Here is an 18,597-nt window from a genome sequence, read left to right on the forward strand (position 1 = left end):
ATGCATCTTCAATGCATACCACTTGGTTTCTTGTCTAATTTATCACTTCAGTTTACCATATAAATAGAAGACCGTTTACCAAAGCCTGACCCAGCATTTCCTTGGTGTAGTCAACTCATTAACTTTTGGGGGAGCTGCTAACACAAGAGAATCAACTACAAATTGGAAATACACTAAAGTTACCCGACTTCTATACCTATAGTAGAAACCACACTCCTGCCCATGGTACCTTAAATATCCAGAAACTATTGGTCAAGTTGCATGAGATCAGCCAATCAGCACAAAGTTAAAAACAAACCTAAGAAAAAGCTACCAAATGTTCCATATCTGCATCTTTAGCCCAGTGGTAGTGTATTCTTTACCTCGGGCCACAAACAGACTTCACACATTTGCCATACTTGAAACAAACATGGACTGTTTTAAATGTTCATCTTCTTGAATGACGAATCGACCTTTCATGCATAGAACGTGCAGTCCGACTGCCGACGACGGCGGTTGCCATCTCCATGCCAGCAGAAAGCAATTCACTTCCCACCATATTACGAGTAAGCAGACCACCACGATATCCAGGGCGGTCCGACTGACACAAAAAGCCTGGTGGAAACGACTAGTATATAAAGAGACACTCACCTCCAGGGACACCGACGAGTCCGCGGCTGCCATGGAACATGAACTGGAAGTCTTCCCAATGCTTTGCCTCGCCATACACCTACAGGACCAGCAACAGAAGGGAAGGGGAGAGTCACACACCCACACGTAACATACACACCCATCACGGAATGCAATGATCACACACGCAAAACACCCGTACCGAGACACACACACCCATCCCAAGGCACACATACACACACACAAACTACACACACACAACTGAAACATACACACCATGCCTAACACACATCATACACGCTCACCCCGATGCAAAACAAATCAACAACACCTCACATACACCCACCCAGAGCAACCCACACTCAATAGCTGACAAAAGTACCGTAAACACCCAAACGCTTCTGCAGAAAGGGCCACGAAGCACATACACTTGTCAACACAATTTGCATAGCATAAGAAACAAACAAAACAACCACTTCAGAGGGCTCAGACATCTATGCAAAGGCACAGTACTTACGCCATGTACACACAGCATACTAATCTCTTCACACATGCATCGAAATATACACCCACACAAAGTACACAACCGAGCATACACATACACACCATTCCAAACACATAACAATAATCACACTGCCCAAGTAATGGTGCCAGCCAATGCAGCTATACAGCCACATAGCATATACATGCATTTAAAACTGCATTCACAAACATGAGTAACATAAGCATGCAGATTGAAAGGTTGGACAAATATGAGTAATTGACACCAATGTCATATGTTGGGCAGATGTATTCGATATATGTCAAACCATCAAGATGCATTTTAAAAATTGGGCCAGTGGCCAGTTCAGAGGTATACATGCCACAGGCACACAGGACCAGGCCATTGCCCCAACTTGACTCCTGACAGCCTTATGTCCTCCACAGTGCAGGTACATCAATGGGGTAGGCAGGCAAATCAGGGGTCGAGGGGTGGGAGTGGATTGCAGGGGTTTAGATTTGGAAGGGGGGTCCTTGGGCTTAGGTTTGGGAGGGGGTAGGGGTCTGGTCTTAGTTTTTGATGGAGGGGGAGTGGGTTTAAATCTGGGGGTGGGAGTTGACACCATTTTTTTTCAACAAGGGAGGCTTTTTGACTGGGGGAGGGGCATGGGCAACAGAAGGGGTGTCATGGGAGGACTGGGAGCTAGAGGGACTGGGCTTGGGGAGGGCAACATGACAGCCAGGGACAACACAGGTGGGACTGGATCAGGGAAAAAGTCAAGGCTGGCAAGGAAAGGTTTCTTTGGAACAGGGGTGATATCCTTGGGAACAGGTCTGGGAGTGGAGGTGCTTGTGGGATGTGTAGTTGTGCTGGACATGGATGCAGGTGTATGCAAAGTTTGCTTGTGTGAGGTGGATGAATGTTGGTTGTCTGAGTAGGTGCGTTTATATGTCTTGGGAGGAGGAGGGAAGAGAGGCTGGTAGAAGACAGACAGGTTGTGTGAATGTATGTTGGGGTGGTGTATGGGGTGCATGTCTGTGTGTCGGCTGTTGTGGTGACTGTGGGCAACATTGAACTGGTGGCAGGTTCTGGGAGTGAGGATGTAGTGCTGGCAGGTGTGAGTGTTAATGTGACTTTGGGGCAGGAGGTGGTGGGGAGACAGTGGAGGCAGTGGCTGTTGTTGTGTGTGCTGGTGTGAGTGTGTGCATGATTGTGGTGTGACTTGTGGTGCCCGTGTTTGTCTTTTCGTACCTTGTCTGCTGCACTGGGGGAATGTGGGTCTGATTGTGTGCTTTGGATGGGTGAGGGGAGGGGGGCTCTGGGACTGGGCACAGGTAGCTGGAGTGTGGATAGAAGAAGTAGGGACACTGGCTGCCGTCAAAGAGGAGGCCAGAGCCTGAAATGATCTCTGCAGGCCAGCCAAGGCTCCGTGAGTGCCTTCCAGGTATGCATTGCACTGCTGCATCTGGGATGCCAGGCCCTGGATGGCAGTCACAATGGTGGACTGCCCCATAGAGATGGATTTCAGGAGGTCAATTACCTCCTCATTGAGGGCAGCAGGGCTGACTGGGGCAGGGGCAGAGGTGCCTGCGTGGAAGGAGATGCCCACCCTCCTGGTTGAGCGGGCACAGGCAACTGGGTGGGGAGCTACTGAGGGCGCGTTGCTGGTAAGGGGGGACTGCTGATGATAATGTTGCTGGGCTGGTCCCAGAAGGGTCCACCATGGCCAGGGAGCTTCCATCGGAAGAGGTATCAGATTACAGTGTATGACCAACCTTTATTTGCCTGTACATACCACATAGATATGGGAAACAGCTCTACACGAGTTTCACTATGGTACAGTTCAATCCTAGGTTTCACCCCTTGAAGGAAGTTGGCTCTGTATGTGCTATTTCAAAGTAAGGAATAGCATGCACAGAGTCCAAGGGTTCCCCTTAGAGGTAAAATAGTGGTAAAAATAGATAATACTAATGCTCTATTTTGTGGTAGTGTGGTCGAGCAGTAGGCTTATCCAAGGAGTAGTGTTAAGCATTTGTTGTACATACACATAGACAATAAATGAGGTACACACACTCAGAGACAAATCCAGCCAATAGGTTTTGTTATAGAAAAATATCTTTTCTTAGTTTATTTTAAGAACCACAGGTTCAAATTCTACATGTAATATCTCATTCGAAAGGTATTGCAGGTAAGTACTTTAGGAACTTCAAATCATCAAAATTGCATGTATACTTTTCAAGTTATTCACAAATAGCTGTTTTAAAAGTGGACACAGTGCAATTTTCACAGTTCCTAGGGGAGGTAAGTATTTGTTAGGATAACCAGGTAAGTAAGACACTTACAGGGCTTAGTTCTTGGTCCAAGGTAGCCCACCGTTGGGGGTTCAGAGCAACCCCAAAGTCACCACACCAGCAGCTCAGGGCCGGTCAAGTGCAGAGTTCAAAGTGGTGCCCAAAACACATAGGCTAGAATGGAGAGAAGGGGGTGCCCCGGTTCCGGTCTGCTTGCAGGTAAGTACCCGCGTCTTCGGAGGGCAGACCAGGGGGGTTTTGTAGGGCACCGGGGGGGACACAAGCCCACACAGAAATTTCACCCTCAGCGGCGCGGGGGCGGCCGGGTGCAGTGTAGAAACAAGCGTCGGGTTCGCAATGTTAGTCTATGAGAGATCTCTGGATCTCTTCAGCGCTGCAGGCAGGCAAGGGGGGGGGTTCCTCGGGGAAACCTCCACTTGGGCAAGGGAGAGGGACTCCTGGGGGTCACTTCTCCAGTGAAAGTCCGGTCCTTCAGGTCCTGGGGGCTGCGGGTGCAGGGTCTCTCCCAGGTGTCGGGATTTTGGATTCAAAGAGTCGCGGTCAGGGGAAGCCTCGGGATTCCCTCTGCAGGCGGCGCTGTGGGGGCTCAGGGGGGACAGGTTTTGGTACTCACAGTATCAGAGTAGTCCTGGGGTCCCTCCTGAGGTGTCGGATCTCCACCAGCCGAGTCGGGGTCGCCGGGTGCAGTGTTGCAAGTCTCACGCTTCTTGCGGGGAGCTTGCAGGGTTCTTTAAAGCTGCTGGAAACAAAGTTGCAGCTTTTCTTGGAGCAGGTCCGCTGTCCTCGGGAGTTTCTTGTCTTTTCGAAGCAGGGGCAGTCCTCAGAGGATGTCGAGGTCGCTGGTCCCTTTGGAAGGCGTCGCTGGAGCAGGATCTTTGGAAGGCAGGAGACAGGCCGGTGAGTTTCTGGAGCCAAGGCAGTTGTCGTCTTCTGGTCTTCCGCTGCAGGGGTTTTCAGCTGGGCAGTCCTTCTTCTTGTAGTTGCAGGAATCTAATTTTCTAGGGTTCAGGGTAGCCCTTAAATACTAAATTTAAGGGCGTGTTTAGGTCTGGGGGGTTAGTAGCCAATGGCTACTAGCCCTGAGGGTGGGTACACCCTCTTTGTGCCTCCTCCCAAGGGGAGGGGGTCACATTCCTAACCCTATTGGGGGAATCCTCCATCTGCAAGATGGAGGATTTCTAAAAGTTAGAGTCACCTCAGCTCAGGACACCTTAGGGGCTGTCCTGACTGGTCAGTGACTCCTCCTTGTTTTTCTCATTATCTTCTCCGGCCTTGCCGCCAAAAGTGGGGCCTGGCCGGAGGGGGCGGGCAACTCCACTAGCTGGAGTGTCCTGCTGGGTTGGCACAAAGGAGGTGAGCCTTTGAGGCTCACCGCCAGGTGTGACAATTCCTGCCTGGGGGAGGTGTTAGCATCTCCACCCAGTGCAGGCTTTGTTACTGGCCTCAGAGTGACAAAGGCACTCTCCCCATGGGGCCAGCAACATGTCTCTGGTGTGGCAGGCTGCTGGAACTAGTCAGCCTACACAGACAGTCGGTTAAGTTTCAGGGGGCACCTCTAAGGTGCCCTCTGGGGTGTGTTTTGCAATAAAATGTACACTGGCATCAGTGTGCATTTATTGTGCTGAGAAGTTTGATACAAAACTTCCCAGTTTTCAGTGTAGCCATTATGGTGCTGTGGAGTTCGTGTTTGACAGACTCCCAGACCATATACTCTTATGGCTACCCTGCACTTACAATGTCTAAGGTTTTGTTTAGACACTGTAGGGGTACCATGCTCATGCACTGGTACCCTCACCTATGGTATAGTGCACCCTGCCTTAGGGCTGTAAGGCCTGCTAGAGGGGTGTCTTACCTATACTGCATAGGCAGTGAGAGGCTGGCATGGCACCCTGAGGGGAGTGCCATGTCGACTTACTCATTTTGTTCTCACTAGCACACACAGGCTTGTAAGCAGTGTGTCTGTGCTGAGTGAGGGGTCTCTAGGGTGGCATAAGACATGCTGCAGCCCTTAGAGACCTTCCTTGGCATCAGGGCCCTTGGTACTAGAAGTACCAGTTACAAGGGACTTATCTGAATGCCAGGGTGTGCCAATTGTGGATACAATGGTACATTTTAGGTGAAGGAACACTGGTGCTGGGGCCTGGTTAGCAGGGTCCGAGCACTCTTCTCAGTCAAGTCAGCATCAGTATCAGGCAAAAAGTGGGGGGTAACTGCAACAGGGAGCCATTTCTTTACACAAGCCCCCCCCAGCCCACAGGCCAGGAGACTCAGCCCAAGCTGGGAGAGTCTTCCTAGTCTGTCAGGCGAGGAAGAGTAGGAGAAATAGGCTGGTTAGTTGCAGGGCCTACTCTGCCTTACATCCTTCTGTTCAGGTCATTCCCTTTGGGGAACTGACCTACTTCCACAGTGATAGGACCTAGTCTGAATTGCCTCTTGTCTGCCTCTTCAATGTCTCCACCCATTCTTTCTATTTTGGTCTTAGAGGTATCCACCTCTGCTAACCTTATCTTGGCCAGGGTTACCCCTAGCTTACCCAGAGAGGTTACCCAGAGCTGGAGTAACCCCACCATGACCAATAGGGTCAGGGGGCCTAACTTGCTATTTGGCATGGGGTCAGACCACCATGCTAAGGATAGTGCAGCCATAAAGGCTAACACCCAGCAGAGGCCACTGACAGCTGTCAGTGCCCAGAACCACACCTTTAGCTCTTCACCTAAAAGGGAAGGGGCTAAGTTACAGGCCTCTTTGGGTTCAGGTTGCCTGTCTGCTGTATTAGAGTGGGGGGTTACCACATCTTGTAGTAAACACCCTTCTTCCACTCTTTCTTCTGTTAGCTGAGGAGCCACCCACTCAGGTTTAACAGTTGCCTGACTAGCCAGGACTTCTTGTGGGTCAGGTTGGACTTTATCAGGGCCATTTTTGGAGTTCTCCCCTACTGGAGCAGAATCTCCTTGGCTTGCTGTAACCTTGGCTAAAGGTTGTCCACCCTTCCTACTCTGTTTTCTTTTCTTCTTCTTCTGGGGCCTGCTTGCATTTACTGCAGAGGCAGGACTTCCAGAATCCTTGGGAGAGGACTGGCACTGGACCAGTTCCTCTCTTGGGCTCGGACTAACCTCTGGGTAGTCATTTCCAAGGAGACAATCAAGGGGGAGGTCTGTACTGACTACTACCCTTCTCCAGCTAAGAGTGCCACCCACTTCTATGGGCACTAAAGCCACAGGCCTCTTAGTGACCCTGTCTAGGCTAACTCTTACCCTGGCAGTCTCACCTGGGATGTACTGGTTTGAGAGCACCAGCCTGTCATGCACAATAGTGTGACTGGCACAAGTGTCTCTCAGGGCAGTGGTTGGGATTCCATTCACCAGTAGGTGGTGGAAGTGTCTACTTCCCTCTGGAATCTCCAACTCACCTGTTGGGCCCTGTTTCCAGTTGAAGGCTAGGAAGACCTCCTCATCTGAGGAGTCATCTCCCATGGCTACACTGGTTACCCCAGGAATTTTGTTCTGGGGTTTGTTTTTGGGACAAGAAGTGTCCTTGGTGTGGTGCCCAGACTGTTTACAGTTGTGGCACCAGGCCTTAGTGGCATCCCAGTTCTTACCCTGGTACCCACCTTTGTTTTGGGTTGTGTCTTGGGGCCCACCCACCTGTTCTGGTTTTTGGGGGCCTACAGAGGACTCTTTTTCTTTGTTTCTAGTGTCACCCACTTTCTCCTGGGGAGTTCTTGTAACCCCTTTCTTTTGGTCACCCCCAGTGGAAGTTTTGGTTACCCTAGTCTTGACCCAGTGGTCTGCCTTCTTTCCCAATTCTTGGGGAGAAATTGGACCTAGGTCTACCAGATACTGATGCAACTTTTCATTGAAGCAGTTACTTAAAATGTGTTCTTTCATAAACAAATTATAAAGCCCAACATAGTCACACACTTCATTTCCAGTTAACCAACCATCTAGTGTTTTTACTGAGTAGTCTACAAAATCAACCCAGGTCTGGCTCGAGGATTTTTGAGCCCCCCTGAATCTAATTCTATACTCCTCAGTGGAGAATCCAAAGCCCTCAATCAGGGTACCCTTCATGAGGTCATAATATTCTGCATCTTTTCCAGACAGTGTGAGGAGTCTATCCCTACACTTTCCAGTGAACATTTCCCAAAGGAGAGCACCCCAGTGAGATCTGTTCACTTTTCTGGTTACACAAGCCCTCTCAAAAGCTGTGAACCATTTGGTGATGTCATCACCATCTTCATATTTTGTTACAATCCCTTTGGGGATTTTTAGGATGTCAGGAGAATCTCTGACCCTATTTAAGTTGCTGCCACCATTGATGGGACCTAGGCCCATCTCTTTTCTTTCCCTTTCTATGGCTAGGAGCTGCTTTTCCAAAGCCAATCTTTTGACCATCCTGGCTAACAGGGGGTCATCTTCACTGAGAGCATCCTCAGTGATTTCAGAAATGCTGGACCCTCCTGTGAGGGAAGCAACATTTCTGACTATCATTTTTGGAGACAGGGCTTGAGAGGCCCTGGTCTCCCTATTTAGGACTGGAAGGGGGGAATTGCCCTCCAAGTCACTAATTTCTTCCTCTGTGAAGTCATCCTCAGAGGGGTTGGCTTTTTCAAACTCTGCCAACAGCTCCTGGAGCTGAATTTTGGTAGGTCTGGAGCCAATGGTTATTTTCTTTATATTACAGAGAGACCTTAGCTCCCTCATCTTAAGATGGAGGTAAGGTGTGGTGTCGAGTTCCACCACCTGCATCTCTGTATCAGACATTATTCTGCTAAGAGTTGGAATACTTTTTTAAGAATCTAAAACTGTTTCTAGAATCTAATTCAAACTTTTAACAAACTTTTAAACTCTAAAAAGACAATGCTAAACAGGGACTTAACACACAAGGCCCTAGCAGGACTTTTAAGAATTTAGAAAACTTTTCAAATTGCAAAAATCAATTTCTAATGACAATTTTGGAATTTGTCGTGTGATCAGGTATTGGCTGAGTAGTCCAGCAATTGCAAAGTCTTGAGATCCCACCGCTGCCACCAATGTAGGAAGTTGGCTCTGTATGTGCTATTTCAAAGTAAGGAATAGCATGCACAGAGTCCAAGGGTTCCCCTTAGAGGTAAAATAGTGGTAAAAATAGATAATACTAATGCTCTATTTTGTGGTAGTGTGGTCGAGCAGTAGGCTTATCCAAGGAGTAGTGTTAAGCATTTGTTGTACATACACATAGACAATAAATGAGGTACACACACTCAGAGACAAATCCAGCCAATAGGTTTTGTTAAAGAAAAATATCTTTTCTTAGTTTATTTTAAGAACCACAGGTTCAAATTCTACATGTAATATCTCATTCGAAAGGTATTGCAGGTAAGTACTTTAGGAACTTCAAATCATCAAAATTGCATGTATACTTTTCAAGTTATTCACAAATAGCTGTTTTAAAAGTGGACACAGTGCAATTTTCACAGTTCCTAGGGGAGGTAAGTATTTGTTAGGATAACCAGGTAAGTAAGACACTTACAGGGCTTAGTTCTTGGTCCAAGGTAGCCCACCGTTGGGGGTTCAGAGCAACCCCAAAGTCACCACACCAGCAGCTCAGGGCCGGTCAAGTGCAGAGTTCAAAGTGGTGCCCAAAACACATAGGCTAGAATGGAGAGAAGGGGGTGCCCCGGTTCCGGTCTGCTTGCAGGTAAGTACCCACGTCTTCGGAGGGCAGACCAGGGGGGTTTTGTAGGGCACCGGGGGGGACACAAGCCCACACAGAAATTTCACCCTCAGCGGCGCGGGGGCGGCCGGGTGCAGTGTAGAAACAAGCGTCGGGTTCGCAATGTTAGTCTATGAGAGATCTCGGGATCTCTTCAGCGCTGCAGGCAGGCAAGGGGGGGGTTCCTCGGGGAAACCTCCACTTGGGCAAGGGAGAGGGACTCCTGGGGGTCACTTCTCCAGTGAAAGTCCGGTCCTTCAGGTCCTGGGGGCTGCGGGTGCAGGGTCTCTCCCAGGTGTCGGGATTTTGGATTCAAAGAGTCGCGGTCAGGGGAAGCCTCTGGATTCCCTCTGCAGGCGGCGCTGTGGGGGCTCAGGGGGGACAGGTTTTGGTACTCACAGTATCAGAGTAGTCCTGGGGTCCCTCCTGAGGTGTTGGATCTCCTCCAGCCGAGTCGGGGTCGCCGGGTGCAGTGTTGCAAGTCTCACGCTTCTTGCGGGGAGCTTGCAGGGTTCTTTAAAGCTGCTGGAAACAAAGTTGCAGCTTTTCTTGGAGCAGGTCCGCTGTCCTCGGGAGTTTCTTGTCTTTTCGAAGCAGGGGCAGTCCTCAGAGGATGTCGAGGTCGCTGGTCCCTTTGGAAGGCGTCGCTGGAGCAGGATCTTTGGAAGGCAGGAGACAGGCCGGTGAGTTTCTGGAGCCAAGGCAGTTGTCGTCTTCTGGTCTTCCGCTGCAGGGGTTTTCAGCTGGGCAGTCCTTCTTCTTGTAGTTGCAGGAATCTAATTTTCTAGGGTTCAGGGTAGCCCTTAAATACTAAATTTAAGGGCGTGTTTAGGTCTGGGGGGTTAGTAGCCAATGGCTACTAGCCCTGAGGGTGGGTACACCCTCTTTGTGCCTCCTCCCAAGGGGAGGGGGTCACATTCCTAACCCTATTGGGGGAATCCTCCATCTGCAAGATGGAGGATTTCTAAAAGTTAGAGTCACCTCAGCTCAGGACACCTTAGGGGCTGTCCTGACTGGTCAGTGACTCCTCCTTGTTTTTCTCATTATCTTCTCCGGCCTTGCCGCCAAAAGTGGGGCCTGGCCGGAGGGGGCGGGCAACTCCACTAGCTGGAGTGTCCTGCTGGGTTGGCACAAAGGAGGTGAGCCTTTGAGGCTCACCGCCAGGTGTGACAATTCCTGCCTGGGGGAGGTGTTAGCATCTCCACCCAGTGCAGGCTTTGTTACTGGCCTCAGAGTGACAAAGGCACTCTCCCCATGGGGCCAGCAACATGTCTCTGGTGTGGCAGGCTGCTGGAACTAGTCAGCCTACACAGACAGTCGGTTAAGTTTCAGGGGGCACCTCTAAGGTGCCCTCTGGGGTGTGTTTTGCAATAAAATGTACACTGGCATCAGTGTGCATTTATTGTGCTGAGAAGTTTGATACAAAACTTCCCAGTTTTCAGTGTAGCCATTATGGTGCTGTGGAGTTCGTGTTTGACAGACTCCCAGACCATATACTCTTATGGCTACCCTGCACTTACAATGTCTAAGGTTTTGTTTAGACACTGTAGGGGTACCATGCTCATGCACTGGTACCCTCACCTATGGTATAGTGCACCCTGCCTTAGGGCTGTAAGGCCTGCTAGAGGGGTGTCTTACCTATACTGCATAGGCAGTGAGAGGCTGGCATGGCACCCTGAGGGGAGTGCCATGTCGACTTACTCATTTTGTTCTCACTAGCACACACAGGCTTGTAAGCAGTGTGTCTGTGCTGAGTGAGGGGTCTCTAGGGTGGCATAAGACATGCTGCAGCCCTTAGAGACCTTCCTTGGCATCAGGGCCCTTGGTACTAGAAGTACCAGTTACAAGGGACTTATCTGAATGCCAGGGTGTGCCAATTGTGGATACAATGGTACATTTTAGGTGAAGGAACACTGGTGCTGGGGCCTGGTTAGCAGGGTCCCAGCACTCTTCTCAGTCAAGTCAGCATCAGTATCAGGCAAAAAGTGGGGGGTAACTGCAACAGGGAGCCATTTCTTTACACCCCTCTACGTATGCATCCATGCACAGGAAATCACACCTACCTATATAACATACCAATAAGCCTCAATACAATGATGTCAGCTACATACTCTAGCATGGATTCCTCCAACATCCTTCATTCATTGGCAAACCTATTCATTCCCTACAGAAGTCAATACAACATGAAGCACACTGTGAGTACTCACCCCCTTGTAGCTGCTGTGCTGCCCTCAAGTGCCCATCCAATGCTGGGTAGGCCACCGCAAGCATGTGGGCCATTAGGGGGGACAGGGTCCGACTGGTACCCCTCCCTCATTGGGAGGACATCCCCAGCAGGGCCTCTGCGATCTACCATGCCCAGCGTCTCAGGTTCTCCCACTGCTTACTGCAATGGGTGCTCTGCCGGGTATGGACCCCCAGGGTCCACACTTCCTTGGTGATGGCACGCCATAGTCCCTACTTTTGATGGGCGCTGACCTGGATGGGAGACACAGAGAGAAGGGCTCATTACTGAAGACTAATCACCCAGCAACTGTAATGGACTTCATAATGTTTACATCTCCCATTCATGCTAGAAATGACATGTACCAATTCGCAAAGCATGCTTGTCCGACACAACACTCAGCAATGGGCATACACTTACAGTCACCCACATACCACCATGTTACATCAAATATAGACAAATGCTACTCACCAGCTTATCTGGAGCCCCATACAGCTGTCCACATAGGGGTAAGACCCCATCCACAAGCCTTCCCAGTTCCTCTGGTGTGAAGGCTGGGGCTCCATCCCCTGTAGAAGTGCCATCATGGCTTCCAGATACAGGACACAGCAGCACACGCAGTGAAGGTCTTGATGGCTGGAGAGTCAGGAGTCAAGTAAGATAGACTGCAGAAAATGGCGGTCACAGCCACAGTAGTCTGCACCGTCACCATCGACAGTGACCCCTGTTCCCTAGAGACATCAATGTTACACAATGAGAAGTTGCACAGTCGTTTTTACCGCCTACCGCCATGACGACTTACGCCGGCGGAATTAGGCCACTCCCATCAGTCCTCTGTATGCAGGACAGGCAGCGGCCATTTTACACATCTATTGAACATAGTAAAGTATTCAATGTGCATCATAGCTAGATCTGGCAAAGTACATGGCAAGCATAGAACTTTGTGAATGTTGTTATTAGGAAGTGGTGTGAGTAATACCATTTGTATAATAACCATTACAGTAGTTCATTGGTGATTTGGGGAGTGATAGAGGGATGGGTATGCATGTGATACAGGTGTACTTAGTGTCAGAGGAGTAGAGGTGACCTACTTGTCTCCAGTCCTCCGGTGATTCCACTGAGGCTCTCAGGGTGCAGGATTGCCAATACCTTCTCCTCCAATGATGTAAACTTTGGTGGAGGAGGTGGAGCCCACCGTCAGTCTTCATCATCGCAATTGGGTGCCTGGACACCATGGAATACACCTTTCCCCTCAGGTCGTTCCACCTCTTCCTGATGTCGTCCATTGTGCGTGGATGGCTTCCCACTGAGTTCCTTGTCGACGATCCTCCGCCATAACTCAATTTTCCTAGCTATGGATGTCTGCTGGACTTGTACACGGAACAGCTAAGGCTGAACCCTGACGATTTCATCCACCATGGCCCTCAACTCCTCATCTGAGAAACCTGGGTGTTTTAGTGGGAACATGGTGATGGTGATGTGTGTAATTGTGTGCAAATATGCTGTGTGATGTGGGTTGCGTGAGGGGTTTACAGGTGGCAGTGGTGAGTGTGTACTGTGCGTTCTCCAGAGTGGCCGTGGGAAGTGTGGTAATTGTTTGTTGTTGTAGAGGATTGTGGGTTGTGTGGGTGTGTGTTTTATGATGGTGTGGTGTTTGTATGTATATCAGGTGTGGGGTATTCGAATTGGCCAATGTGGTGTGGTGTTGCCATTTCAACCGTGGCAGTCCGTACCGCCAAGGTATTACCGCTGTTGAAAGACCGCTGTGCTGATCTGTGGGTCATAATATGGAGGGCATAATGTTGTAGGTGTAGCGGTGGGGGGAGTGGAACCGCCTCTCTCCCTCTGTCCTTTGGCCTGGCGATATCAGATTTGTGGCTGTTTTCTAGCGGATTTGTTTTTGTGACTCGTAATACGGTGGGAAGTTTACTGCCTACACAGTAGTATTTTGGCGTCACCGGCATGACGGTCTTCGGAAAAGAGCACCAAACTCGTAATGTCCACCTATGTGTCCTAATCCTACTGAATAAAGCTAGTTGCTGTGATTCATTGCCTACACCAGTATTTTCATGGAGTGAGCACATGCTAAACTGCCCTATGTAAACAGTTAATTGGTAGTTAGAAAGTTGTTTTGGGTGTTTAAAATAAACAGAATCATTTACACCTAAGACTGTGTTTCTATGCTATAGCAAATCACACAAAAAAAGCTGCAGATCTACAGCTTCTTATCACGCTTAGATGTGGGGTAGGTAAGTGAAGATGTTCTTGCACTTAAATGTAAAGCAATTTCTGAGTTATAACGAACAAACTATTTTGGAATTTATAAGTCTGGCGATCATGTGGTTTCCAATGCACCTAAACCAAAGTAAGGTCAATAAAGAAGGTCAACTTAGCCTCCTAAACCAGGACAGTAGAAGCCCCTTTCATGTTGTTAGCTGTTACGTATCAGACTTGAGGAAAAGGAAAAGCAGGGTGGAATTATAGGGCCTATTTCCTAGGGCTGTTAAAACATTCTGCCTCATGAAGGCAGAAGTTTTTGAATAAAAAATGTTTCCTGGAAGATGTTGTTAAAAATCTCTCTGCATCTTCCCCCTAAATTCTGTCACATCTGCTTCACCCATTCATGTCAGTTACTGCCTGGGATGCACCCAACCTGTCACTACTGCCATTGCTGGATACGAGGTGCCTTGAGGAAAGCATGAAAATAAATTATTTTTGTTAATTAGTTTCCACAATCTCTGCCTCTCCCTTGGGCCTGGCAAAATTATTTGTTCTGTTTGGTAAGGAAGAAAGAGAGACAAAAGCTGTAGGGGCTTTCCTGTCCTTTCTGCTCTAGGTACTCGAAAGTGACAGTGGGAGGTATGGGCGGGGCCAGCTATAGCATTGTGGTGCCCAGTGCAGTTATCTTTATCAATGTCCCTGAAGACCTTATTTTTCACGGATTCCCTCGCTACCACCTTCCAATTGTTCCCTTCATCGCTCCTTAGCCCCTCTCTCACAGTTATTATTCTATATCACTATTCATTCCAATGTAGAGTGTCAGAGCGCTTTACATCACAAACATATTGAACATATTGTCATACAAGTTTGTAAATCAATCTATAGAAAATGTTACTTAAGGCGCTGAGGGCTGCAAGGTGTAGGAGTCACAGGTCACCCACACTGGTAGGCATTGTATGTTAAGAGTGATTGGTCTGGAAAAACAAATTGGCAGATTAACCAAGTTTTTACGATGCTCAGCTATCAAAGTTGCTGTGCTGCATTGTGTGGAAAGGTGAAAGCACAACAACATCATATCAATTTAAATATGGCGCTGTTGCTCTCTCCTTCAGTGCTGTTGTATCTTGGGCTACCTTCAGATAATTCACACATTCTTGCACCAGAGTGCAAGGGTGATTGTGTGAGGTCAAGCTTAGGTTTTATACAGAAAAGCTAGCCTTCCTGCACAAAGTTATACGCTTTGATAAAGGTTAATATTTTGCCAGTTTGTATGTGTGCTATGCAGTACAGAACAACTGAAGCTCAGAGGACAAACCCACTTAGCGCCTTGACACCATAACGGGTGAGTAGTTGTGCTTTATAAATCCTGATTTGATTTGAACACATTCAAAACTGGAAATATTTGCAGAAAATAAATATTTCCTCCAACTTTACAACTGCCTCACGGAGATGTATTTTTTGTGGTAATCTCTTTCTACCAAAGATAGTAGATAGAAATGAGAATCAACATACATCGGTGAGTGCATGTACCATCCATGGTATGTCTGCTTGACATAAAGTAGGGCTTATTGCTATTTTTTGTTAATTTAGAGCTACTGCCCAATGCAATTCAGGATTTGCTCTCGGAAGTAAGCCCCCAAACAACAATTTGTACAAGGACTGTGTCACTTTTGTGCGGCAAAGTGTTAGTAAATATGCCTCATAAATCTAATATTAACTCAGATATCATACTAATAATTTTGCATTGCTACCCAAAGGAACCCTCTTTATCATCTTTAGAATAACAAAAGAGTTGGCGGTAACAAGCAAAACGTTTCTTAACCTATGCCTTTTAATTAGCATGAAATGCTTTTATGCTAGTTCATAGCTCAATGTGCTACATAAGAAGACAAATGGCAGATCACTCCCTAAAGTGTGTTAACCACAAGAGTTAAAATAGCGTTGTAATTATCCTCTGGAAAATAAAGCACACAAAAATCTTTCTACAGACTGCCTTTATCTCTGTTCATCCTGTCAAGCAGAGGGCACCCCCTTGACCTTGGTGTCCAGAGTGAAGGCATGGGCACTGCCCTAAAACTTGCACTGGGTCTGAGACGAGGGAGAGGGAGGCTGCTGCCACTTTCTCTTGACTACAGCCTCGGCCTCTGTCACCCCCAGCTCAACTTCACATGTACTTAGATAAGGCAGGAGAGAGTGACTAAATATCAGAGCATGATTATGTTGATGGTAGTGGGCCTGTATTAGCATTTATACACCATTGCAAGTCCATTCTTTGCAATGGAACTATCAACATTCCGATGTAATCTTTCTGTTGTATAAAATCAGGTGAAGAAATAATTGGTATTATCGCTACCTGAACTAATGTCTCTGTTTTATCTATGGGGGATTTAACAATTGGATTATTTGATGTTTTTCTTGTGATCACTAGGGGCAGACCTTATACACCCCGGCCCATATTTATACTTCTTTAGCGCTGCATTTTGTAGTTTTTTTTAATGCAAAATCGGCACAAACTTACAAAATACAATTGTATTTTGTACGTTTGCGCTGTTTTTGTGTCAAAAAATGACGCAAATGTGGCGCAAAAAAAGTTTAAATATGGGCCCCCAAGTCCTAAAATGTTATCAATGGGATGACCCTCGGTACCACACTTAGGCCCTCTGTTAGAAATGGGGTCTTTGGTTGACAGTCAGGTTACCCCCTGTTCAAGCAAGGACCCTCACTCTAGTTAGGGTAAAAGAGAATCACCCTCAGCTAACCCCTGCTTACCCACTTGGTAGCTTGGCAGAGCAGTAGGCTTAACTTCAGAGTGCTAGGTGTAAAGTATTTGTACCAACACACACAGTAACTTAATGAAAACACTACAAAATGACACAACACAGGTTTAGAAAAATAGGAAATATTTATCTAAACAAAACAAGACCAAAACGGACCAAAATCCGACATACACCAGTCAAGTTAGGAATTTTTAAAGATTAAACTAAAAAATAGCGTTTGGAAACAAAAATGCTTCGATGAGGTGTTATCACAGCGTCGTGACGGAGTCGTTCCCAACAAGCCGACACCAGCGGCGCCGGACACAGAGTCGCGTAGACCCCCAAGTACAGTACCTTTGGTGAAGAGTGAAAACAAGCCGATGCCCGAAGTCGGGGATCGCGGCATCTGTGCGAAACGTTGAATCCGCGCACTTCGAGCGGCGTCGATCACGACGTGGTGCGGCGACTTCCACGGAGTTGCGGACTTCAGCGGGGCTGCAGTGGCGTCGGGCCTGCGAAGAGCATCGCGTTCCAGCGAAGGTCACGGCATCAGGTGCAGGCGGCGTCACTGGATTCAGCAGCGGCATCGGTCCAAAGTCGTCCGAAGTCGATTTCCTTGGATTTCCACCAGCTTTCCTTTTAAGGGCCCAGGGACTGGATAGTGCACCACTTGTCAGAGCAGGAGTCTCTCCAGAGACTCCAGGTGCTGGCAGAGAGAAGTCTTTGCTGTCCCTGAGACTTCAAACAACAGGAGGCAAGCTCTAAATCAAGCCCTTGGAGATTTCTTCACAAGATGGAAGGCACACAAAGTCCAGTCTTTGCCCTCTTACTCTGGCAGAAGCAGCACTGCAGGAAAGCTCCACAAAGCACAGTCACTGGCAGGGCAGCACTTCTTCCTCAGCTATTCAGCTCTTCTCCAGGCAGAGGTTCCTCTTGGTTCCAGAAGTGTTTCTAAAGTCTGTGGTTTTGGATGCCCTTCTTATACCCAATTTCTCCTTTGACGTAGGCCTACTTCAAAGTAAAGTCTCTTCTGAATGTGAAGTCCTGCCTTGCCCAGGCCAGGCCCCAGACACTCACCAGGGGGTCGGAGACTACATTGTGTGAGGACAGGAACAGCCCTTTCAGGTGCGAGTAACCACTCCTTCCCTCCCTCCTAGCACAGATGGCTCATCAGGATATGCGGGCTACACCCCAGTTCCCTTAGTGTCACTGTCTAGTGTGAGGTGCAATCAGCCCAACTGTCAAACTGACCCAGACAGGGAATCCACAAACAGGCAGAGTCACAGAAATGGTATAAGCAAGAAAATGCTCACTTTCTAAAAGTGGCATTTTCAAACGCACAATCTTAAAATCAACTTTACTAAAAGATGTATTTTTAAATTGTGAGCTCAGATACCCCAAACTCCACATGTCCATTCGCTCCCAAAGGGAATCTACACTTTAATCAGATTTAAAGGTAGCCCCCATGTTAACCTATGAGAGGGACAGGCCTTGCAAAAGTGAAAAACGAATTTAGCAATATTTCACTGTCAGGACATATAAAACACATTACTATATGTCCTACCTTAACCATACACTGCACCCTGCCCTTGGGGCTACCTAGGGCCTACCTTAGGGGTGCCTTACATGTAAGAAAAGGGAAGGTTTAGGCCTGGCAAGTGGGTACACTTGCCAAATCGAATTTACAGTGAACATTTACACACACAGACACTACAGTGGCAGGTCTGAGCCATGATTACAGAGTTACTTGTGTGAGTGGCACAACCAATGCTGCAGGCCAACTAGTAACGTTTGCTTTACAGGCCCTGGGCACCTCTAGTGCACTTTACTAGGGACTTAACAGTAAAACAAATATGCCAATCATGGAGAACCAATTACATACACATTTTAAACAGGAGCACTTGCACTTTAACACATTTTAAACAGGAGCACTTGCACTTTAGCACTGGATAGCAGTGGTAAAGTGCCCAGAGTAATAAAAACAGCAAAATCAAGGTCCAGCACACATCAATAACCTGGGGAACAGATGCAAAAAGTTAAGGGAGACCACGCCAAGGATGAAAAGTCTAACACGTGTCCCCCCCAGCTAAAAGTGGGGAGCAACTACCCAACCTCATGGGAATTCTCATCACTAAGGCGGATGAATCTGGACAGACCATCAGCATTGGCGTGTTCTGTACCAGGACGATGTTCCACCGTAAAGTCCATCCCCTGTAGGGAAATGGACCACCTCAACAGTTTTGGATTCTCACCCCTCATCTGCATTAACCATCTGAGGGGCCTGTGGTCGGTCTGAACTCG

The sequence above is a fragment of the Pleurodeles waltl genome, chromosome 4_2 (genome assembly GCF_031143425.1).
Source record: "Pleurodeles waltl isolate 20211129_DDA chromosome 4_2, aPleWal1.hap1.20221129, whole genome shotgun sequence".
Taxonomy (NCBI): domain Eukaryota; kingdom Metazoa; phylum Chordata; class Amphibia; order Caudata; family Salamandridae; genus Pleurodeles; species Pleurodeles waltl.